General features: G+C 39.6%; 1 pseudogene; it reads right to left on the reverse strand.

Moving 5' to 3' along the window:
* Window positions 1–1027: 1027 nt before the first annotated feature.
* LOC135703469 (putative nuclease HARBI1) lies at window positions 1028–23591 on the reverse strand (annotated as a pseudogene).
* Window positions 23592–24989: the final 1398 nt, after the last annotated feature.

Consider the following 24989-nt stretch of genomic DNA (forward strand, 5'->3'; position numbering starts at 1 on the left):
GTTTCATATTGTCGATCGTCTCATCTTCATCGTGTTCAGAAGCACTGAAGGGGTTTTCATTACATATATCTGAATAGATTTGTTTTTTTTATAATGTCAAAAAATTTCAGAGTATTTTTTGTTGTAGCAGTATATTTCTTATCTGTGAATCTTAGGCCTCTGATAAAGATGATAGTTGTAATGAAGCTTTAATGAAGGTCTAAGACTGCTTCAAGTTTTATATCGGTCATAAAAAGTGTACCATAAAACATAATTGTATGTTTTGTTTTGGTTTTATTCTTCAGTTATAAGTAGTGATGCAGAACCACCTTACAGCTACCGTTAAAACTATGAAGTCTGAGTTTTAATTTAGTAGTCATAAAACAGTTTTATAGACGACTTGACGGCCTGATTTTATGACAAGCACACAAAACCGTAATACAACCACAGGCTGGAAGGGATGCTATGATAAAACAATGATAAAATAAGAATAGTGGATGATAGTGACGAGTAATTCATCACTATTCTTTTTCATTCCTCATCAATAATATAAATAACGTCATTGTTTTGAAGAGACAGAAGACTAGAATGAAAAGGTTAGCTTTTCAAGTAAGTTGGGAAACAATTTCCATTGTTCTGAATAAATTAATTAAAGTTGAAGTTTTATATTTTTATTGCAACGATACATAAAAGAACTTCGAAAGAGGCCCTGCCGAAACCTGTTCCGGGTGTTCCGAAATGACCAGCACTACCCGGACTCGGCACGAACAACCTTCTGATATGAAAATTGCACCAAATTGTGATCTTTTGGAAGTTATTTCGAAAAAAATGAATGTAAGGTGATGAAATGGTAGAAATTTGAATTTGGGGAGTCGAGGGTCGGAAACGTAAAGGTTAATAACCGTACTGAATTCTTGACTTTGGTCCCCCAATAACTCAGTCAGGAAATAGGAAGCGACGAATCCATACCATGTTGGAGGTGGCAGTTCAGATTGTCAGATTCAGGCTATTTTCGAGTTGGAAGTTTGCTCGACACAGAGTATCACTGTTATACTGGTAATGCTTTAAGAAGGAATATTGGCTGCATTTCAATACGTTCAATAACTTTATTCTTACCGAGTAACCAGGAGTTCCTCTCCCCGTTGTCGTATCTTTGTGTTAATAATTGATTCAGCGAACTGCCGTTCCACACAAAAGAGTCGTGGGAGGCGCCCGGGTGATTGGAATCAATATATCGAATCATTAAATTATGATCACAAACCTATAATTGTAATAAATTTGCATGAGTAAAATAAAAGAGAAGGCCTCTTACCTTATCAACTTTACCAACATAACATTTAGGCTGTAAAAGCCTTTACGGTTGTAGTACAAGTGCTTAGCATGTGCCGGAGGGGTGATGCTTATGTGGGTTCCATCTACGCATCCGATTACTCCCGGAAATCCCGTTTTTGCGTAGAAACCCAGTTTGATCGCGTTCTTTTCTCCTTCCTTGGTTGGAAACTGGATTACGGCTGGACAGACTTCAGTTTCGATTATTTCCAAAACTATTTGTAGCACTTTTGACATCGTTGGTTGAGCCAATCCGATAAAACGATCGTTTCGTACGCTCTTCTGGTAGTTACCTTCCGCAAAAAATCTCAAGGATGCTGCTAGCATGATCATGGGAGGAACCGATGTGGAGAGCTGCAGTGGGTTGATTTCGCCTTTATTATATCCAGCAGGTACTTGAAGATCTCCTTGGATACCCGAAAGAATCTAATGAAGCTGAAAAATGTGTATGAAGGATATTTGATTTGATCTTAGCATTTACAAATTTTAGCAAGGAATTTATCGCCAAATACTTACGATTTTTCTGTTTGATCCAGTGGATTAGAGGTGTCCCTTATCCGCCTACGTTCTACAGCAAGATTTGCATATTCCTCCTCGTCTTCGCTGTCCGTATCGAACCACAATTACACACTCATTTTGGAAAAAAAAAAATCTTTCAACTCCGTCGATTTTCCTCGCAATTTTCAAAACAAAAACAAAAACAAAACAGCAAAGATCATCGATCACGCAGTTTGGCAATGTACGGATAATGACGCCGCCAGAGAGCGACTTTTGAATACCCTCGAGGCCCAAGGAAGACAACCCTATATCCATATCAGAGACGTGTTGGGTACCCGCGTTCTCTGCTATATGCAGTCGATTTATGTGTTTCTGCAAATGTCTAGTATAAGAATTTAATTCCTTTGTCTTTTGTATCTCTTTATTAGTTTTTGTTTGTCTTGTCCCCCATCTCGATGAGTCTCACCTTCACACACTGGTCACCATAGCCAGTCGAACTCCAGACGAATCTAGAACCACACTACCATTCATACTGGCGATAACGCTCTGATGAGACAACGAAACCCTACTCCCAAGCTCCTCCCCTTTTCCTATCCTTCGACAATGTACCCCTCTAACCTCGAGTAAGCCGCTAGTATTCGGCTTAACTCCTACTAGACATAGAATTAAGTGAATTTTTTTTACAAACAAAGAACAATGAATTATCGGCTCCGTAAAGCTAACGCGATAGAGCCTTACAAATAAATGAACTAGATAAAAAAAAACAAGTTGGTCTTTTCAGCAAAAATAAGCAGCCACTCTTAAAGTACCAAGCCTGCAAACTGCATGTCGATGCTGCGAGCAAGCTCGCTTCTCGGCAACGGGAGAGTGGTGAGCACTGTTACAGCATCGACACGCGGTTTCTAAGCTAGGTATTCTGACTGACTGAATTGTTAGGGGTCGCCCTAAGATATTTTTAACAAACCAAAATAAAACGGGAATCATTTGGGATACATAATTATTGTAGGGATACACAGCTTTGTAGATCTATAAGGTAAGGTTAGTTTTTATTCATTAGGGAGGATTTCAGCCTGGGCTGGTTCCCCTCCGTATTTCAAATAGCAAAAAATTGGTATTTTGAACTTCCCTTACTAGATAATACAAATTGAAAAACATTCCCAACGGAATTATTATGCTAACACTAATGGCTTAGGCGCCCAAGGCAAACCAGCTGATGGTTTAAAGCCTTGTAAATAAAGAATAAATAAAAAAAGTGAAATGTTTAGGCGCAAACAATTGTTTCCTCATGTAGAAGACTTTTGAGCCACTCTGGAATATGGATATCTTGAATCACGTGTTTCTCCGTAAATAAGACCTGAATCGAATGTTTTGGGCTCTTTTATGGTTTAATATCATTGATCGTGTTTTTTCCCTCAAAAATGGCCTAAATCATGTTTGAATGGGTGTTTTTAAAGTGCATTATTTTAATCGCATGTTCCTCCTCAATAAGTCCCGAATCATATTTTTGATGTGCTTTAGAGTTCAGTTTGTTAAATCATGTTTTAAGAATTGTTTTGAAGTTCAATATCTTTAATCGTATTTTTCTCATTCAAGGTGGCCTGCATCGCGTTTTTAGGGGGTCTTTAATGGCGTATTTTTTTTTTCATTTTCGACTAAATCACGATTTTAGGACTGTTTTGAAGTTTAACATAACTAATATTAACATGAAGCTTTAGTGTGAAAATTTAGTAACTAGAAAAAGTTCTGAAGAACATATGTTAATATTTAGTTCAGCTAGAGTACTGCAGTGAGAAAATTGAATAGAAGTTGAAATTGAGGAAACCATAACCATAGGAAAGAACGGGTAACCAACCCTGGTAGAACCTTGATCGCAAGACATGGTGTTATGGCTGATAAGGTTAGTAACTTAAAGCGTGGAAATACTACCAAATAACGTTAAATATCATTGAAAACGTTATTACTATCCTGAAAAGTGCCTTTCGCATATTATGGACTAAATTCATCCAAAATGAGATCAAAAACCCGGAAACAGTGCTCGACCATCTTTGATTTAGCTGACTCTTGGCACATATTTTCCCTAGAAGAACAGACCATTTTAACTCAAGAGTAATTTTTTAATAGGGCCTATGAGCTTTTGAACACAAATTGTTTAAAAAAATGTAGTTCGAAAACAGTTGGTTGTAGAGAAAAATTGACAATGATAAAGTTGTAGGGATCTAATTAGCCTTTTTGAAAAAGAATAACAATGCATTTCTTTTTCGGTTTTGCAAAAACAAAAAAAAAACAAAAATATAGGTACCTTAAAATTAAAAAGCAAAAAGAGTATGCATGATAATTTTTTAATGAATTTTTTTTGAGAATGCGAACGTTTTGAAATCACAGAATATCATTATTAAAATAATTTGAAGCAATAGTGATCATATGAATATATCAATAGAAATTTATTGATATTTTTCAAATTTTGTTTTATCATAATAAAACTTTTCTTAAAATTTCCTTTGATTATAAAAACTTAAAAAAAAAACTACAAGGGATAGCCCTATGGGGTTGTACGCAATGGTGATGTAGGACTACGTGGTCTTATATAATAAATCTTTTTTGTTAACTGCAGCAGCATTGAGCGGGGTTCTCTCTGTTTATGCTCTTTAGTATGACGCGTTTGACATAGATGGTCCACAACGTTAGCGTTAGCGTTAGCGTTAGCGTTGTTATGATATACTTCGTAGATTGGATACTAGCGACACTCACGTCTCTTCTGAAATTCTCAGTTAGACTACTTTCAGGAATAATGCTGGGGAGTAAACATTGGTTCCAATCTACACAAGAGTAACAGAAGCATGACTGTCGCTATTCCCGGCCACGCCCATCTTTACCATAACTAGGGATAGGGAAGGAAATGTTGATGTAGTACTTACTTAACGAGAGGCCACCGACTTAGCGACACCCTCATAAGTGCTACGGAGTTGGAGGGTTGGGTAGGGTATTCGGTTAGGATTCACCTCAAGTTGGCGATGCAACCAAAAGTATGTATTGTTTATTTGTTGTTTATTTAATCTCTCGATAGCCGGCTATCGAAAGAACATATTAATTTTGTTTAGTGATAATGAATTTTAAGAGTCATGATGGAGAGCTTGGGATTAAACCCATGATTTTCTGCTCAGTAAACAAAAACGATCCCTCCAGGGTCATCGAGCATCTCAGAACCATAACGCTTCGCAACAATACAGGACTACGTTTTCGCTTGATATGCAAACAGTTTCCGAGGTTAATGTTCAATATCAAATATACAAATGATGGTGGCGATTTATTGTGCTGTGGAAGAGCTTGGGGTTGAATCCATGATTTTCTGCTCAGTAAGCAAAATCGATCCCTCGAGGGTCATCGAGCATCTTATAATCCACAGCGCTTTGAATAACTATTATTTACGATAATTACATGAAATAAATAAAATATAAACTACAAACAAAACGTGACTGCTAAAATCTCAAAAAGATATTCTCACAAATATATTTCACGCCACCAGGAATCTTAAAACCATTAGACGTTATAATGATACTCTGCACATATTAGACACAAGAAGAGGCCAAAAAGCAAGCGTCCGACACACAAAACCCGTCAAATCCACTTGCAGTCACAATCAACGATTCTACGAATCGCGAGCGCTCACGAATCATAAAACCGCTAACTGCGACACTCTGAAAGCGAAATTGACAGGCTCTATGCGTCAAACACCCGCCCTCCAATCTCCACCCGCATCCAACAGCACAAATCTCCAATACAACATCTAACGAATTCAAAACTCCGAAAATCACTCATCTATAGCAAGTGAGTGGAAGCAACCCTGCATGCAACCACTCTTAATGATACACTTGTTCTGCCTATCTTTCTATTAGGCCTGTGGACATGCGTTAGCTTCGAAACTTCTAACCAAACTGGGTAAATTTTCAGATCACAAAAAAAAACTTGAAAAAAAAAAAACTTTCAAAGGTAATTACAAGTAAGATAAATATTGATTATTTTACGCGAAAACGAGCAAGTAATATTAAATCTCTTGTATCATATGCTAATGCAAATTGACTGTAACAAAAATAATATGCTTAAATAAAATAAAATATTAATAAAATTATATGCAAAATTTACAAGAAGATCATTACTTTATTGGTGAGAAGTTTTTAATAAGCCCTCCCAGTTCCTCTGTATACAGAACAAATCTGATACTATAATCAGAATTGCTCAGTCTGCATAATGCAGCCGATTGCATCAAGGAAGTTCTATTAACAACCAAGAATTAATCGTTTGAGGTATACTGAAGCATTAAGAAGGTGATATGTGTCACTATAGGAAATCATCATCGTTGCAAATATAAAGAAATTAAACATAACCCTTTGCTTCAGTACCGTCAACCTCCATGTCCATGGGGAGGGATTTGACATAGATGGTCCACAACGACTCACGAAGAGCTACTGATTCCGATCAATAGCGGCTTCTTCCTCCTTCTATGGATGCTCATGTGGGCTGCAGCATGCTGCTTGCATGCTGCCTTTCGTTGTGTACATTCGTGCAATTTTCAGATGCGTAGAAATATGTCTGATCCATTGGTTATAAAATTATTGAAATTGGTCCAGGGGCTCCTGAGTTATTAACGTTCAAAATCTTTCATAATTTTGATACGTGTTCCATTTTCGGTTTTCACAAAGTGTGCTCCCAAATAGAAATCACAGACGTCGGGCTACGTCGAAACAAAATAATTTTTGTTTTTAGATATTTGTAAATTAACATTAATTATTTTGATATTTTTTTTTGCAAAGACCGTAAAAATATTGTAGGTGTACTTTTTTCATTAAGCCTTATTAGTTCTCCAACTGTTTCCGTACTGATTTTTTAAATATTTTTTTTTTAATATTGTGTGTGTGTGAAAACACAAAGGCCTTTTCAAAAATTAGTCTTGAGTCAAACTGGGCTTCTTACCTGCGGAAAATATTTGGTTTATCATACTAAAAAATGTGCCAAGTGTCATCCAGATCGAAGGTCGTCGAGTTCGGTGACCAACTGTTTTGGCGTGGAATCGGTCTTAAGTGGCGTTTTGAAAACGCCATAAAATTAATAAAGATTATTTATGTCAGTAGTTCTCCAACTTTGAATAATTTCGACCAACTGTGAGAAATCCCATAAGAACACAACACAGTAATTTTGAAAGCACAAAATGGCCCCTAACACCACAAATTGCCTAAAATCGACAAATTGGTTTAAACATCGTCAAAATGTATGACTATTCGGGGGCAGCTGCAAATTCCCTGCCAGATCATATATATGCGTGCGAATTTATTCACAAAGCAAATTTGAATCTGCCAGGGACAACTTTTCGAGCCTTTGCCTTGTATAATTTTGGTCCTGGAAGCTGTCATCATCCATAAGTATGCACCCACCGGACTTGGTCAGCAGGTTGTCATACAGCTTTAGATCACGGGTTCTAGCTAATGGCGTGGTATGCCTGTAAGCCTTCGCGTTAGCGAATTCGCTGCACTGTACTACGGGTGGCATCATACTTTTGACTCAAATCGCGATCGGACATACCTGGGTTTCTTCTGATGGAATTCACGACCTTTCCATGGAGCTGATGGTTGGTAGTTCCTCTCGGGCGTTTACTTTGAGGCTTCAGATTCGTCGTCAAGGTTTCCTTGTACGTTTCTAAGGCTTGTACTCGAAAAAAATGCCTATTTTTATCCGTGGGTAAAAATTGATGAAAATCTGGGTACAACTTTTTTGAAGTGAATTGTTTACATGTGCAAAATTTCATAACAATCGGTTCAGTGGTTATTGAGACGTCATCGAAACAAGAAGAAAATCGCCGGAGAATTTTGCGCGCCGTCATGGAAAATCCGATTGCGACCATGAGATGGATCGGAAGACAACTGGGAATCACCCATACAACTGTGTCTCGGGTGGTAAAATCTTTTAACGAGTCCCAGACGACCGAGCGGCGGGCTGGAAGTGGAAGAAAATCGAAGACAGCTGACCCTGTGAAGGCCCGGAAGGTGTTGGATTATTTCAAGCGTAATCCGAACCTTTAGATTCGCGACGCGGCTCTGAAGGCAAAGTGTTCCGCCCGGTTCGTTCAGCAAACCATGAAAGGTCCGAAAGGCATCGAACCGGCATGATCAACAAAACACGGCGGCCAAATCCCGCGCAAGGAAGCTGTATCGAGAGTGGTTAACGAAACCGATGTGTGTGGTTATGGATGACGAAACCTACATCAAGACAGACGCAAAGCAGATACCGGGGCTGGAGTTCTACGTTGCCGAATCACGGTTTGATGTTCTGGAAGACATAAGGAAGGAGAAAGTGGACAAATTCGCTAGGCCATATGCCAATTCGCTAAACTGAGTAAACCGCACATTATAATGGGTACCATCAACAGCGAAATTTACCGCACCGAGTGCCTCTAGAAGCGTCTGTTGCTCTTCCTGCGGTCCCAAGGAGGCGAGACATTATTTTGGCCGGACCTGGCATCATGCCATTATGCGCGATCGACGTTAACGTAGTTTTTGTACCAAAAAACCGCCAACCCCCCAAATTCACCAGAGATTCGTCCGGTGGAAAGATGTTGGGCCATAATGAAGGCCAAAGTTTGAAAATCGTCCAAGGTGTTTAAGAATGAGCTGGAGTTGAAGAAAGAATGGATGAAAATGACCGAAAAGGTCGGTTCCACCATTGCACAAAATGTAATGAGGGGTCTTAAGGGAAAGGTGCGGGCTTTCAGCGATGCAAAGGAAAGGACTTAAAATAAATTTTTGGCGAACACTTTTGGCGAACACTTTTGTCTGGTGCATTTTTTTTTGAGTACAGGCCTTAGGAAAACTCAACACTTTAGACACGGACCACGATGGATTTTCCAGGTAACTGGGCAAGATTTTTCTTCTACGCTCCTCTTGCATGGTGACTATCTCCCAAACAAGAGCGTTTTATGAACTGAAAAAAAACACTGTTACTGTTATTGTTGTTGTCAACAAATATACGTCAAATGCTTCCGAGAACGTCCACTAGGAGCGCTGTAATGAGCAAAAGAATTTGTTCCATTACTAAGTGGGCCATGGTTTAGGCCGGTTGAAGGGACCGAAATAACCAGCGAAATATAGAAAAAAGTGGTCACATACCACGATATGGGACATCGAGATATGGATAGCTAACTATATTATTATTAATATTTATAGGTTTAAAATCTGATAAATTTCCAATCAAATATTACAACTTGTGAATAAGTTGTCTGAATTTCTGCGACCCATCTAAGAATAGTTCACAATCCGTTGGTGATTCGTGACCAATTGATTGGGAAACGCTGTGATATATCCTTGCGACTGCTGGTTGTTTGGTTTTTTTTCCAAAACCACAAATATTTGCTCCTAAAGTCCTAACACATTAGATAAAAATTATTTATTGATACATTTAGTTTTGAAAATTGTTTGTGTAGCTTGGAGGACAGCTTCTTTGATGGATTCTGTAGGTATTATTAATAACTTCTATCATTTACCAACGTTAAGTTTCAGGATTTTTTTTAGATTTTTTTCGATGAAAAATAAGTTTACTGAAACTTATGAGCCCCTTTTAAACGAAAGCCCTTGGGGTGTCCCTCTCTGTCGCTGAGTGCCACCGGCATGATATTTTATATCCCGCTTCCATTAAGAGATTTGCTGCCATTTGCTCTTCTATAGCGTGAAGGAAAAATTGCTACCAGACAATCAATGGGGGCCCCTCCAATGTTGATTTCTACCTTTCTGACATGAAATTTTCCCGGATGGTTAAGCGTGGGTTCCGGATAGAAGGGTGCATAACGGAAGCTCCACCAAGCTGGGGCACACGGGGTGGTGGAAGCCGATTTTTGATTTTTGGTTTCCCTTACAATGGATGGTTTAGAGCTAATCGTTGGCATCGAAGCGAATTAGATTTTGTCTGTGCAATTATGTCTGCTATTCAAATTCAGCGAAGTGGAGTCACGTAAAATGTATTTCATGGATTATTTTAAATTTGAGATCACTGAGTCGGAAATGATCCTTAGACAGTGACAATATATATACCTTTTAACCCGGCGAAGGAAATCCATCAGCTGTCAGTACCTGAAACGAATACAGAGAAAGTGATTCAGATTAATGTGGGGTAATAAAAGTCAATCCCTTGTGACACAAGCCAAAAAGAGCAACAAGCTGTCGATAACATTAATGCTGTCAATATAAACCCAGCAGTCGTCATCAGTCAGTTGTTTGCGTACATGCTTGTACAACTCACATAGTGATAGTTGGTTTTCTCGATCCGGGCAAATTGCATCGTGTACCAATAATAAAATGCCAAAAGCACGCGAATTAGGGTGCTGACACATAGCAAAATGAACATTTTACTACATAGCATCATGAAATTTATGACAATCGATTCTTGCGGAGAGCGCCCTCGCGACTTGCAGCATGCTTGGAGGGGTCTTGGTGCAGATGGGAAAATAATCCAGTTAATTTTACGCTTCTCCAAGTCTTCTTGATGCTACATTTCAGGCCAAGAAGAGACCGTTATTCGGAAGGGTGGCACTGTAGGGCGTGTTCCAATGGCTATAAAATCGACGGAGAAAGGGTTATGGATTTTAAATAAAATCAGTGTACATGCGAGATTGCTAACCATCAACGCCGGGACTTGAGTTGAAAATGAGGGGAGGATATGTTTCAGTGCGAATTCACACACACCATGAACTTTTCATGGATTCAAAACCTCGATAAATTTTGAAATATTTTCGATTATCTAATGTGACACAACGGTACTGCTTAACTACTTAGTAATCCTTCAATAGGCAACACATTTGTTCATCCAAAAGCAAATCTTTTCTTAGAAATTTTGGCCTTCATATACTTTCCCAACCTAGCTAACTGGTAACGCAATAAGATCGATAACATCTGGCCACCCCCGTTCAAATTCATCTTACGAGCACGAGCGACCACAAGTCTAGCATCTGTCTGGCCCTGCACGATAGGAGAAAACGCTACAAATTAAGCACACCGACGAAACACTTTGCTCGTCGTCATCAACTATGTGGTGTAACTCTGCTACTCTCCTGGTGAAGATTCCAGATCAGCGCCAATAAAATAGCAATTAATTTGATAAATTTTTCCACGCCAACCGGAGAGATGGACTGCGGCCATAGTTTGGCTTATTTGAACCAGCTTGGAATAAAATTAGATCTTTTAACGCAACCGGTTTTCCCTTGTCCGGCTGTGAGCGCTTCATTGAAAAAACCGAAGTTATATTAATTTTCAAGGGATTTCGAAAATTTAGCTCACCCACTAGAGCAAGAGCGATTTTTCGAGAGTAGAGTAAATTAATTGATGGAAATTTATTTTCATCAAGTTTCATGAGCACCCGAAAGAGTAATTGCAAAGCGTTATAAAATTTGATGCCGCTTCTGGCCAGGAAATTGAACTCCATTACGAACGATAATTATGACGGTGGTGGGTGTGGATACTTTGCCATCCTATGATGGCAAGATTATGCTAATTGAAGGGGATAGAGTGAGAACTATTCACTACGAGATTTAGCTTTCCCACACGTTAAAACTGTGCCAAAGTTCAACCCACGTACGGCGCAGATGACGAAATATAAATTTAAGTACCGTTTCATTCATATAATTTTCACTTTTCCACAGGGCCCAGCTAGGAATCCGGTTTATAAATTTCGCCAGGAATGCGCGAATGCTGGCTTACAGCTTCCTGCTGTGGTTCAACTGTCACCACCAATCAGTTTCCACTCGGTTGGTATTCGTGATGATGCACACACGTTTGCCAAAGCGATGACCGCTGAGAGCCAGTGACCGTGGATTGTACATTTTGGTAGTCAGAATTCAGACGTATTGTTAACGTGTCTGTCGGCTTCTTTATGTTAGGATATTTCGAGTGTTGCTTGTTTTGAAAAATGACACAGGCTGAATGATGCTGACAGACTTGTTTTCACTGTTTGAGAATGATACATAAAAAACATCAGGCTGTGCGAGCGAAATGGGAGTAACGTTAGGGAAATGAAAATTGTTTTAAGTTAGAAGATTGTTGGGAAAATTAATAAAGCGGAACTTTCCATAAAACAAGATCAGAACTCTATTAATAATTTAAACAGTGACGCTGGTAGATCACCTTTTCGTGGTGCGAACCTGCGAACCTTAGTCCTGTCCTGACAACATCAAATTAGAAGATCTGGATCAAAAGAACACATCATAGTCCTTGTTATGTTTTTTGCCTTGTTAATAGTGACAAGACTCGGGTTGCTCCACCGAGGATGATCTTGACACATGGATACAAAGAGTTAGTTAGTCTTCATCTAAATATGTGATTTCTAATCTTATAATCTATGTTCTCTAATTTGAAGTGGTTGAGACTAGGGTCCTGGTCAATATCGGTGTCATTTCTTGATTTTTTTTTACTAAGGAATCCGATTTTGACTGACAAAGGGACGTGCCCTTGGAGGAACCATTAAATTAAAATCGGTTTCGCACAAATAAGAATGACAACTGTATCAAAACCGAATAGGGGAAATCGATGTGGATGTGCCTAAATGTCCCTAATTTGGCCCCATACATAAATTCAGCAATCGACTAAATTTTCAATAGCTACCAAAAATATCCATAAGTACCGTCCCAATGACGCGTTCATTTAGATAAAATTGATAAATAGCAGATTTTTAGCGATGTGCCCAATCTTAGATCCATAGGCCAACATTAGAGCCATTTCCTCTACTTCATAATTTCTCAATAGTGATGGAGTAACAATAGATCAAATTCTTGGAAGGAATGGAACCAAGTAAAGTGACTATAAAGAAGAGAACGATTATTTTTATTCAAATCATTATAACTAATTAAGATCTATATTTAATACTAGACTGTAGCTGGGACCGAAATTGACCATCGGGAAGCAATTTCGAGCCAATTTTCTGTCAAATCCGAGCCAGTTTCTGATTGATTTTGAAAAGGGCCTATAGAAAAATATCAAGCTTATCTTCAGAAAATTTTACTCGAAAACAGTTCGCCTGATAGCTGGCTGGCCAAAACCTCAAAAATTAAAGTTGACATTGTTTTATTTCAATATTTTTTATCATTTTTAAATGTTAAGAGTATCTTAAATTTAATGATTTGTGCAGTTCTGTTGATTAAATGTTTTTATGGTTGTTATAGTGTAGCGATATCACAAATTTTTGAAAAAAAAATCGTAATGTTTCTTGTTACTGTTTTGCTCAAATATAGCAAAAAATAATGTGCTTATAAACTTGGTTGCTCCAGCAAAAATGTTCTTAGGCTTATTTCACGTCAAATTGATGGTAAAAAGAGTGTCTGCAAGGTTGCAAATACTCATTTCAGCTTAAACAATGTTTTTCTAAATTATGAAATAATTAGATGCCATGATCAAATTTTGAATTGGTAGGATACAAGAAGAGGTTGCAAAGAATGTGTTTGACATATTAAACCTGTTTATTTCACTTCATGAGAGTCACAATCAGCGATTTTTCACAAACTCACTCACTCACTCAGCGATCAGCAAATCGCTGATTGTGACTCATAGAAAGCAAAATTTACAGGTTTTATATTTCCAACGCATACTTTGTAACCTCTTCTTGTAAGTTACAAGTAAAACATGCCATCATACCATCTTTTGGTTTTATTATTCCGAAAAACATTATTTTAGCTGAAATGAGTATTTGCAACCTTGAGTGTCTGTACTGTTTTAAGTGTTAGTTTCTAATAAAGCAATATAAGCAAGACATATGACGGGCACATCCACCCACTATCCTTTAGTAACCAAAAGATAGCTAGAAAAGTAAGCTTTCAGATAGGTTTTAATGTGTTTTGCGAGTTGAAATTTGGAATAACAAGTAAAGTGTTCTTTGGAAAATATCCGTTTCTAAGTTACATAATCTGCGGTATATACTGTAGCAAGCTTCACAATGCCTTTTTTTTAAGCACACCAACACGCACACACATACACACGCACCATATATCTGTCTCTTATGGTTCATGAGTTATGATTTTTTTTAAACAAGCAGGTTAGGGTGGCCCCTAGACAATCGGCATTCTTTAAATATATTTTAATACGTTAATTTTTCGTGAAATTTTTATACTAGACACTTAAAGAACTTTTTATGACGTATATTTTTGCTTAGTTGTTATCTCTTTTATTTGAAAATTTATGGCTGGTTTTTGATAAAAAATATTACTTTTTTTTAAATAAAATAAAATGCTTTAATCAGAAATTAAATTAAATGCTTTAATCAGAAAAAAAACTCTTACCGTTTTTTTTTGTTACCAAAAATGAAGAAAAAACGATGTTTGATATTCGGTTTGCTCCATTTCGAGATATTGACAATTGAAAAGAGCCATTTTTCGATGAAAAAAGCTTTTATCTTTCTAATAAAAAAAAGATAGTAACCTAGTTGCTTGAGCAAAAATATGCGTCATCAAAAGTTCTAAATGTAAACTATGTTAACGTCAATGGCATTGTTAGTTGTTTATATTTGCGATAGTAAAGTTGAAACATTGAGATCACTTAGTATGTTAAGTGCTGGATACTGTAGTTTGTTTATGGTTGTTTTTGTTGTGTTAAGCAGAAATGATACACAAGGTGCTAAACTGCGGTAGAAACTCCGAATCAAGTCCAAATAAAAATTTAAAAAAACATTCTTCAATCCTGGCATAAAGAGTTGCATCGGATTTATGCAATCATTAGATTTAATAATGATATAATGTTCTTGTGAGTTACTAGAAGAGGTTGAAACGAATGTATTTGACTCATAAAACCTGTCAATTCCGCTTTCAGAGCGTCGCAATCAGCGATTTAACGATTCGTGACCGCTCACTTTGAGTGAACGCTCACGAATCATAAAGTGGAAGCAACCCTGCTGGCATCATTGGTATATTTCGAAGGACATCCATCGGAAACCTTACGAAGAGTGAGAAGCTCGATTGTCAAGTCCCGTCCCAGGAATGTAGTTCTTCACGTTGCTAGTCGCATCGCTTCACTCCTCCTCAACGTGTAAGAACTTCAAGCCAATCATGGTACGGAACCTCTCAAGCTTGACTCGTTAGTCTGGAATGCACAAAAATTGGCCAACTTCAAATTGATGTATTTCTGTTAAAAATGCATAATAAAAAACCTAAAATGCTGCATTTGGAAGTTGAATGTATATACAATAGTTGCTATGATAAGTTCTCGCCGTTTGCTCTCCTGTTTTGAAAATGACGTCCAAGCAAGAGAAGCAGCGTGTCAAAATTTTTGCTCGCGCAGCAAGAGAATCCGACGTTCTCACACGCCAAGTTGGCAACATTGCTGGATGTGGTCAAATCTACCGTGACAAACGTTTTAAAAGTGTTTGGGGAGCGTCTGTCTACCGGCAGGAATCCTCCCAACAAACAATTCAGAGTCACAAATAAGCATATATATTGAATAAATGCTGTATTACAGTGTACAATGCTGAATAAAACGAGTGGTTGAATTATGTGCTGAATGAAGCTCATTGAGATCGGTTTATTCCACTGTTTGCTCTGAACTGATTAATTTTCTTATTAAAAGCTGTATAAACGTTGACTGTTCCTGATTCAGAACCAGAAGTTTGATCTAATAACAAACTGAATAAGTGTAATTTGCACATACATTGACACTTTAATTCAACTGTTTTCAATTGGTTTAATAACAAACTTTTTTAGAGGTCTAATAAATGTTTTCTAGCTCCTTTATTAGATGTCAATGCATTGATTTACAATATTGCTGAATAAAGGTGGAAACAGTCAGCATAATAGCTCTATGCGTCCATATTTTATTTGCATGCCTTGTAAATGCTTTATAAACGACGTATTAGATTCATCATTCCACAACACTGGTTCAGTCTAACAACAAGACAAAATCAGTAGAGTAGTGGTTATCGTTTCCGCTTTCCAAGTAGAAGGCTGTAAGTTCAATCCCAAGCTCACCCCTTTTTTTATTTGTGTTCTACGTCTAATTAATTTAAATGCTAATCATCGATCACATGACTCATGACAATGAATGCGTTGGTTCCGCAAGAGCAAAGGAACAAACGATTGTCTAGCGCTGCTTTCCACAGATATTCAACTGGCCTTTGCGCACAAGGAGCAATTGGCTTCAGTATTCTTGGACATTAAGGGGGCTTTTGATTCAGTTTCCATTGAAATTCTGTCAGACAATCTGCACAGATGTGGACTTTCTGGAATTTTAAATAATTTCTTGTACAATTTGTTGTCAGAAAAGCAAATGAACTTTTCTCTTGGAAAACTGACAACTTCCAGAATTAGTTACATGGGCCTGCCCCAAGGCTCATGTCTCAGCCCTCTTCTTTATAACTTTTATGTCAAAGATATCGACAACTGTTTGGCAGAACAATGCACGCTAAGACAACTTGCAGATGACGGTGTGGTTTCCGTAAGAGGTCCACATGCCGTGGACTTGCAAGGACCATTGCAAAATTCCTTAGATAACTTGTCTTCTTGGGCTATGAATCTAGGGATCGAATTATCGCCGCAGAAAACTGAACTGGTAGTGTTTACTCGAAAGCGGTACCCAGCCCAAATGCATCTTAATCTTTTGGGCAGAAACATTACTCAATCATTGTCTTTCAAGTACCTTGAGGTCTGGTTTGATTCAAAGTGCACTTGGAATGCCCATATTACGTATTTGAAGCAAAAATGTCAGCAGAGGATCAACTTTCTCCGTTCAATTTGCGGCACATGGTGGGGTGCTCAACCAGGAGACCTCATAACGCTTTATAAAACAACTATTCTCTCTGTTCTAGAGTACGGCTCTTTCTGCTTTCTCTCGGCAAGAAAAAGTCACCTAATAAAATTGGAACGAATTCAATATCGTTGTCTGCGTATTGCTCTAGGCTGTATGCACTCAAAGCATAACATGAGTCTCGAGGTTCTGGCAGGAGTAACACCCCTCCAGAACCGTTTCTGGGAGCTCTCTCTCAGAATACTAATCAAATTCGGAGTGACGAACACACTTATAATTGCTAATTTTGAAGAAATTCTTGGGCTGAACACACAATCTCGATTTATGAGAATCTACCACCACTACATATCATCAGATATGTGTCTTCCTTGTTATACTCCAGACCGTGTTCACTTCACCAATCGCAGTTCCTCAATTGAATATGATCTGACCATGAAACAAGCAACTCATGGGATTCCCGATCAACTTCGACCTATTATTATTCCGCGTATTTTTACTGAAAAGTACCAACAAGTCAATTGCATGAAAAGATATTTTACAGACGGGTCCCGTCTCAATGGATCCACTGGCTTCGGTGTCTTCAATGAAAACTCTAGCGCCTTCCGCAAACTTCAGGAACCTTGTTCCGTTTTTGTTGCTGAGCTGGCAGCAATCAACTTCGCATTGGGGATGATTTCCAACATGCCCGCAGACCATTACTTCATCTTCACGGATAGTCTCAGTTCGATTGAGGCTATTCGGTCGATGAAACAAGGTAGGCACTCATCTTATTTCCTTTCAAAGGTAAGGGAGCAGATGAGTGTACTGGTCGAAAGATCATATATGATTACCTTTGTATGGGTCCCCTCACATTGCTCAATCCCAGGCAATGAGAAGGCGGACTCTCTCGCAAAGGTGGGCGCGCAGGAAGGCGAATTGTATGACAGGCAAATTTCACACGATGAATTTTACAATTTAGTGCGTCAGCGTACCTTTTCGAGCTGGCAAACCGATTGGGACACTGGAAATCTTGGACGGTGGTTACATTCAATTATTCCTAATGTTTCTTCGAGAGCGTGGTTTAAAGGCTTGGGCTTAAGTCGTGACTTCATTCGCGTGATGAGTAGACTTATGTCCAACCACTACTCGCTAGATGCTCATCTCAATAGAATAAACCTCGTGGACAGCAACATCTGTCGGTGTGGAAACGGTTACGATGACATCGAACACGCAGTTTGGCAATGTACGGATAATGACGCCGCCAGAGAGCGACTTTTGAATACCCTCGAGGCCCAAGGAAGACAACCCTATGTTCCTATCAGAGACGTGTTGGCAACCCGTGATCTCTGCTATATGCAGTCCGTTTATGTTTTTCTTCAAATGTCTAGTATAAGAATTTAATTCCTTTTGTCTTTTGTCTCTCTTTATTAGTTTTTGTTTGTCTTGTCCCCCCGTCTCGATGAGTCTCATCGTCACCCACTGGTCACCCACCATAGCCGGTCGAACTCCCGACGAAGCTAGAACAGCACTACCGTTCATACTGGCGACAACGCTTTGATGAGACAACGAAACCCTACCCCAAGCTCCTCCCCTGATCCTATCCTTCGAAAATGTACCCTTCTAACCTCGAGTAAGCCGCGAGTAATCGGCCCAACTCCTACTAGACATAGAATTAAGTAAATTTTGTTATACACAGTGAACAATGAATTATCGGCTCCGTAAAGCTAACGCGATTGAGACTTCCAAATAAACGTACTAGATAAAAAAAATGCATTGATATAGTTTTAAAATAACTGAGCATTCTTTCCTTGGAGAGGTGAAGAGGTAACATTGGTCTCATGTAAAACAACGATGAATGAATTAATCATTCCCACAGGGCCTCGATGGAGCTAGAGTTGCGATCGGGAGTGCTGATAGGTATTCACTTTCAAAAAAGCTTTTATTGATTATTGAGCTGCCCTTATGATGAATTCTAGGATAGCTGAGATGACAAGGCAAGCGGCTGGTGAGCGGAAGGTCCATGCGACGAGACATGTATATGCATGTATGTAGTTGATTTTCTAATATCTGTGTGGTACGTGCCACGTCAGAAAAAATGAAAACAATCACTACTTAAGACTAACTAACACCCATCCCTGTCCCCCCGTCTCTCTTATTTTCGGGTTAATTTTCCACAGTTGAATAATCGTTTAATAAATTCATAATAATGTGTAATTAAACGTTACTTCACATGAGAATCAAGCGTATACAGAGCATCACTGTTTTAATTAAGGGGAAGCAGTGATGTCTAATAAACGCTGAATAATCAAAAAAATTATCGAATAGGCTCTATTACAACTCCCATAAGTCGAATAACAGATTCTAGACATAGGAGAAATGGATTTAATGTTGGCCTAAATGCCCCTTATTTTGGCCCATACATAAATTCAGCATTTGAATAAATTTTCAATAGCGACCAAAATATCCATTAGTACCGTCCCAATGACGCGTTCATCTATATAAAATTGATAAATAGCAGATTTTTAGCGATGGGCCCAGCATTAGAGCCATTTCCCCTACCTTATACAATACCAATAGTATTATTAAAAGTATTATTAAGCATACAGTTGAATAAAATCGTCAAGAAGTCGTTTGTTCAATAAACGATTGTTTGTTGGGCTGGAAGCGGTGGCAATCTTAATCCGGACGTGGCAGCGACGACGAAAAAGGTGGCGGTGAAATATTAGCGGAATCCTAACCTCTCCATCCGGAACGTCGCTGGCAAGCTCAATGTCTCCCATACTACTGTGCAGCGGGCCAAGAAGCGAGCCGGGTTTTCGACGTTTAAGAAGTTGAAGGTGGTGAACCGAGATTACAAACAAAACACGTCGGCAAAGCAGCGGTTCCGAAAGCTGTATACGAATCTGCTCACAAAGTTCGACTGTGTCGTCATGGACGACGAAACTTATGTGAAGGCGGATTTCATGCAGCTTCCGGGACAAGAGTTTTATACCGCATCAGGAAAAGGGAAGGTGACTGAAATTTTCAAAACCATCAAACTATCGAAGTTCTCGAAAAAATATCTTGGCTGGCAGGCTATATGCACGTGTGGTCTAAAAAGCGTCAAGAGATCTACGTCCAGGAGTGCCTGGAAAAGAGTCTGCTACCATTCCTAAAGCAACATAATAGTCCTGTGCTGTTCTGGCCGGACTTGTCGAGCTGCCACTATGTGAAAAAGGCAATCGAGTGGTACGATGCGAACAACGTGGTTGTGGTACCCAACGACCACAACCATCCCAACAACCCAGAACTCCGTCCTATCGAACGGTATTGGGACTTGGTCAAACGGAATCTAAAAAAAAACTAATAAATCCATGAAAAACGAGCAGCAGTTTAAATCTAACTGGCGTTCGGCGGCGAATAAGGTCGATGAGACCACTGTGCAAAATTTAATGGAAGGGGTTAAGCGGAAGGCACGGCAGTTCGGGTTTGGAAAAATCAAAAGAATAAACGAACATTTTTGACGTAGGACTACGTCTGTGATTTCTATGTGGGGCTACACTTTGTGAAAACCGAAAAATGGAACAAGTAAAAACAATATGAAAGATTTTAAACGTTAATAACTTAGCTGCCCCTGGACCAATTTCAAGAATTGTATCACAAATCGATCAGAAATATTTCTACGCATCGATAACAATGCCTCGGACTGCTGATTTTCAACAATAAACTATTGAAAAGGTGGTAATGTTGTAATGTGGTCACTGTTTTCATGAAATATACGTTCATCCCAAACTCAGTCGTCATAATCGAGTACCACTTGGTTGCACATCATTCTGCTTTAACCTGAAGAGATATAAAACAGCGCTGCTGTCTAGCCTCAACTCATTTTCGTTTCGGACGGCTTTCGTTTCGGACGGCAGGTAGCAGAAGCATCAATAGCAGCAGTAGGAAGGTGGTGACAGGTTAGGTAGTCCACTCTTCTACCTAACAAGCAAGAATGACTGGTCGTGGTAAAGAAGGAAAAGGTCTTGGTAAAGGAGGCGCCAAGCGTCATCGCAAGGTTCTTCGTGATAACATCCAGGGTATTACCAAGCCCGCCATCCGTCGTCTGGCTCACCGTGGCGGTGTCAAACATATCTTCGGTCTGTTCTACGACGAAACCCGAGGTGTGCTGAAGGTGTTCCTGGAAATTGTGCACTCTGTACGGTTTCGGAGGATAAATCATCACCAACTTTGGCAACAAAACAGCCCTTTTCAGGGCCACCAAGTTTATTACAGTAGAGAGTTGAAATAGAATTTTTCTGTGTCTGTTTGTCCATATTCAGAACCACATGCCCCCAACGACCACACAAAATGCTCTCCATAGTTGTAATCTTGTAACCAAACTTAGAAGCAGGGGTGCAAGTGATTTTGATCGATTCTCTTCATCGACTTTCTGTTTCGTTAATAACTCGTTGATTGCCCTTTGCTTCCAAGGTGTTGACATTGGCAAACTCGTATGATGGGAGGAGTCTGTGTAGCTTACTAGCGTGTGCAAAAAGAAAGGCAATCAAAATTTTATTTTGTGATTGTTTCCCAAACACAGACATCATATTGAAACACCATCGTGATTATTTATAAGACCACGGAGTCCTACGTCACTATTGCGTACAACCCCATAGGGCTGTCCCTAGTATTTTTTTTTCCTTTAAATATATGAATTGAACTACCAAAAGAAAAATAAGAAGATTTTTGTAATATGAATTTTGACTGCAAGAAACGATTTTTTTGTCGACCAATTTTTGCGCGTTCCAGTCTTTATGTCCGCGATCATTGTTTCCGTACCTGACTTCCATTACACTAGTCGAAATCAGTTCACGCAAGAAAAACCGTTCCGAAATTCGTGAACAAAAAATCACGATAACCTGAACTGCTAGTTCATATGAATTCATGACTTAGTTCCCGTAAACGTGATCACGTAAATCAGATTTTCAAGAACTTAATGCCAAATCCGTGAACTTAGTTCACGTCTTTTCAGCGCGACCAGTAAATTCGTAACGCTGTAGAAACACAAAATAAAATCATGATTTCGTGATACCATGAACACATAATCGTGATTTCGTTCCTGTAACCGTGAGCTTGGATCACGTGCAGAGTCGGAGCAGTCATTTTCAGCTTGGTTATTTCCAGCAATACATTACCATGCATTACCGTTCGGTAGGCAATGCACGAGTTCTTTACATCAGAAAATATGAACAATTCCGGTCAAAATAGCAGAAGCAGCGGTAGTAGAAGTGAGTGCGAATTCGTCGATCTTCCTGGGAGATCGTTCGAATTACAAGACCAATATCAGAACAGGCGGAAAAAATTATTGTGTAGCATAAGAACCGCACCACTTTGCTTTTCTGGTCGGCGCATTTGGTGGTCAATTTGAACATTTGCTTTGCTTTCGTGTGTTCAAAGGTATGAGAACTGCGGTAGAACAGTTGATCGGTCAAATTATCGAGGTGAGAATAATGCGAATCTTTTCTGCCTGCGGAAGATTTTTCAGATCGTTTTCTGAGCTGAGAATCCGTGGGCGTTTGCATTGGAAAAGTGGCCTGTTTCGTGGGAAAATTGGACGTCGCAGTGGCCTGGGGCCTCCCTTAGCTCAGTCGGTAAAGGCGCAGCTACAAAGCAAGACCATGCTGGAGGTGGCTGGGTTCGATTCCCGGTTCGGTCTAGGGTTGGAAAATTTCTCGACTTCCCTGGGCATAGAAGTATGATTGGACTTGCCACACAATCATATCGATGCAAAAATGGTACAGACATCGAAAGCTCTCAATTAATAACTGTGGAAGTGCATTTAGTAGAACACTAAGTTGAGAGCACGCGATAAGCTAATATGCGATATGCAATAAGCTTGAAATGCGAAGAAGAAGTGGCCTGTTCAATTTTGCTTCTGTTGGTTGGCTCTTGTAAATCATCACACGCTTTCACGACTTTTGTTGACATTTTACAGTCCATAAACCATGTTCCCGTTTCGAGAAAAGGTTCACGATATCAAGCACAACTCATGAACTTTAATCACGTTCACCAGAACCAGATAATGAGTTTCAGAACACAGTTCAAGTTTCTATGACTTAAGTTGCCTTTGCTGGTACTCGGTGCACCGTAACGCAGGCGTTACGTATATTTTGCGGAGCAATGTTCGCGATTCCATGATTTTTAGTCATGGCGTAATTTCGTAAATGAAAAAGAGAGGTGTTCCGAAATTCATGACTTGAGGTTGATATATCGATGTGCTTGGTTCGTCAGCTCCCTCCTTCGGATAACAGCATGGCAATGCGACTTGGTTGTCCTCGTGCATCAGTACTGGTTCATGGAATTCCTCGCCAATGTCGTGAAAAAGCTTCATTAACCAGACAAGCTCTTAGTAGGGAAAATGCAACGTACTCAGCTTCTGTTGAAGACAAGCCGACACACTGCTGCTTTCTAGAAGCCCAGCTTCTTCTTCTTCTTCGCATTTCAAGCTTATTGCATATCGCATATTAGCTTATTGCGTGCTCTCAACTTAGTGTTCTAGATGCACTTCCACAGTTATTAATTGAGAGCTTTCGATGCCTGTACCATTTTTGCATTTGTATAATTGTGTGGCAAGTCCAATCATACTTCTATGCCCAGGGAGGTCGAGAAAATTTCCAACCCGAAAAATTCCTAGACCGGACCGGGAATCGAACCCAGCCACCTCCAGCATGGTCTTGCTTTGTAGCTGCACCTTTACCGACTGAGCTAAGGGAGGCCCCAGCTGATTGGAACAAATCCGAGTTTGGAAACGAACCTGGAATTGGATTTTCGATCCACCCTATCACCACCTCAATCCGCATCAACCAATACCTCAAGACCACCGGTTTCGCCAAGCGCTAGCTTCACCTCAGCTGTTGCGTTGAGGTACCACAGGGTTCTCTTTGCCTCGATCCAATCTGCTTCGCTAGGTTGACTGACTTTAAGTCCCACAATCGACACCGCAATCGCACCGACTTGACTCTGGTAGCGCTCGCCAGATGGCATACCTTCCTCCTTCTTTTGCTGCCCGTTTGGGTATCCAGGATCCATGGGTGATTTTAATGGCTTCGCTTGACGCATGTCAAGCCTCCCAGCAATCTTACGAGTGTAAGCTGATTTGTTCAATGAGAACCAGCAGGAACACATTTCCTCCACTTACATGCGGAGGTAGTTAATAACATTCCCCAAGCACGTGAGTTATTTGTAGACCCTCTTGTACTCGTTGTTGTCCAGACTTGGTACTACCATATAGTTGAGATATGGCAAAATTAACGATAGCACTTCATTGACGCGCCGGACGTAGAGGCATGGATCTGCCTCGGATTGCTCGTGACCAAGCTGTTTTAGTGGATTGAACCCTGGCCCTTTCGAGTGAGAGGCAGTCACGCTTACCACTTCACTACCGCCGCCGCTATAGAGTTTATAGGTGAGATTTTAAAGAAGTAATCAACGATAATCAATGGACGTCAAATGAAATCTACACACTTAGATTATTTTACAGGAGTCTGCTGAACAAGTTGGTAAAAAATCAAATAACCGTTAACCGGTAGGAATCAATGACATCTACAAATTTTATTTTTTATCATTTAATGGGGTTAACGGAACTAAGTCTGCGCAACAACCTACGAACAAACCTGCAAAAACCTAAGTAAAACCTTACTCATTGGATTAGATATTCAAGAGTATTTTTTTTTACGATCTCCCACTTTTATTTTCATCCAATGCATATCAAAACATGACCTGTGGCACACCCATAACAATGCAAAAATAACCTTGCAGCACCTATTCCTCACGGAGCACAATCATTCTGAAAAGGAAACAGTCTCTTCCGGTGTATTCGCTTCGGTAAAAACTGCGACCGGAACATCCAAAACAGCTACACAAAACAAAAGCGGAACACCTCTGGATGCAATGGCTGGATGCAATGGCCAAAAAAAAAAACAGCGAAGCAGGAAAGTACGGGCAAAGCTGTCTGAAGAAGTGCAACTTTGACACACGTTATGATGAAGTCACGTTCCCTCCGTTCGGATAAAACACTCGCCTAGCAATACAACGTTGAATGTTATTTCTGTATTGGACTTGTGGCATACGAATTGAAAATTAAATTTTCAACACAGATTTTCTGGTAGGTACAGTGCTACAGCGAATCATTCGCGTTGATTTCACTTTCATCAATGCGGCAAATTGTTTGGCCGCTCGCCGGGTGCGGATTTGCCCCCTATTACAAGTGGATGATGGTCTTGAAAATTGAAGAGTGTGAAAAAATCAATACTACCTCGGTCTAGGTTGAGAGCCAAGTTCCGTGAGCGGTAGGATGTGAAATGTCCTGGAGGGTAATTGTGGAACAATTTGTTAGGGCACCTTCCGTCTGCAGCACGTACCGTAATCCGGGGGCAAATTGATCACTTAATATTGTAAAAATAGAAATAAAGTTCTCCATTAAATGAA

This window comes from Ochlerotatus camptorhynchus, unplaced genomic scaffold (assembly GCF_037179485.1).
Source record: "Ochlerotatus camptorhynchus isolate MF236.1 unplaced genomic scaffold, CSIRO-AGI_Acam_v1.1 ptg000213l, whole genome shotgun sequence".
Classification (NCBI taxonomy): Eukaryota; Metazoa; Arthropoda; class Insecta; order Diptera; family Culicidae; genus Ochlerotatus; species Ochlerotatus camptorhynchus.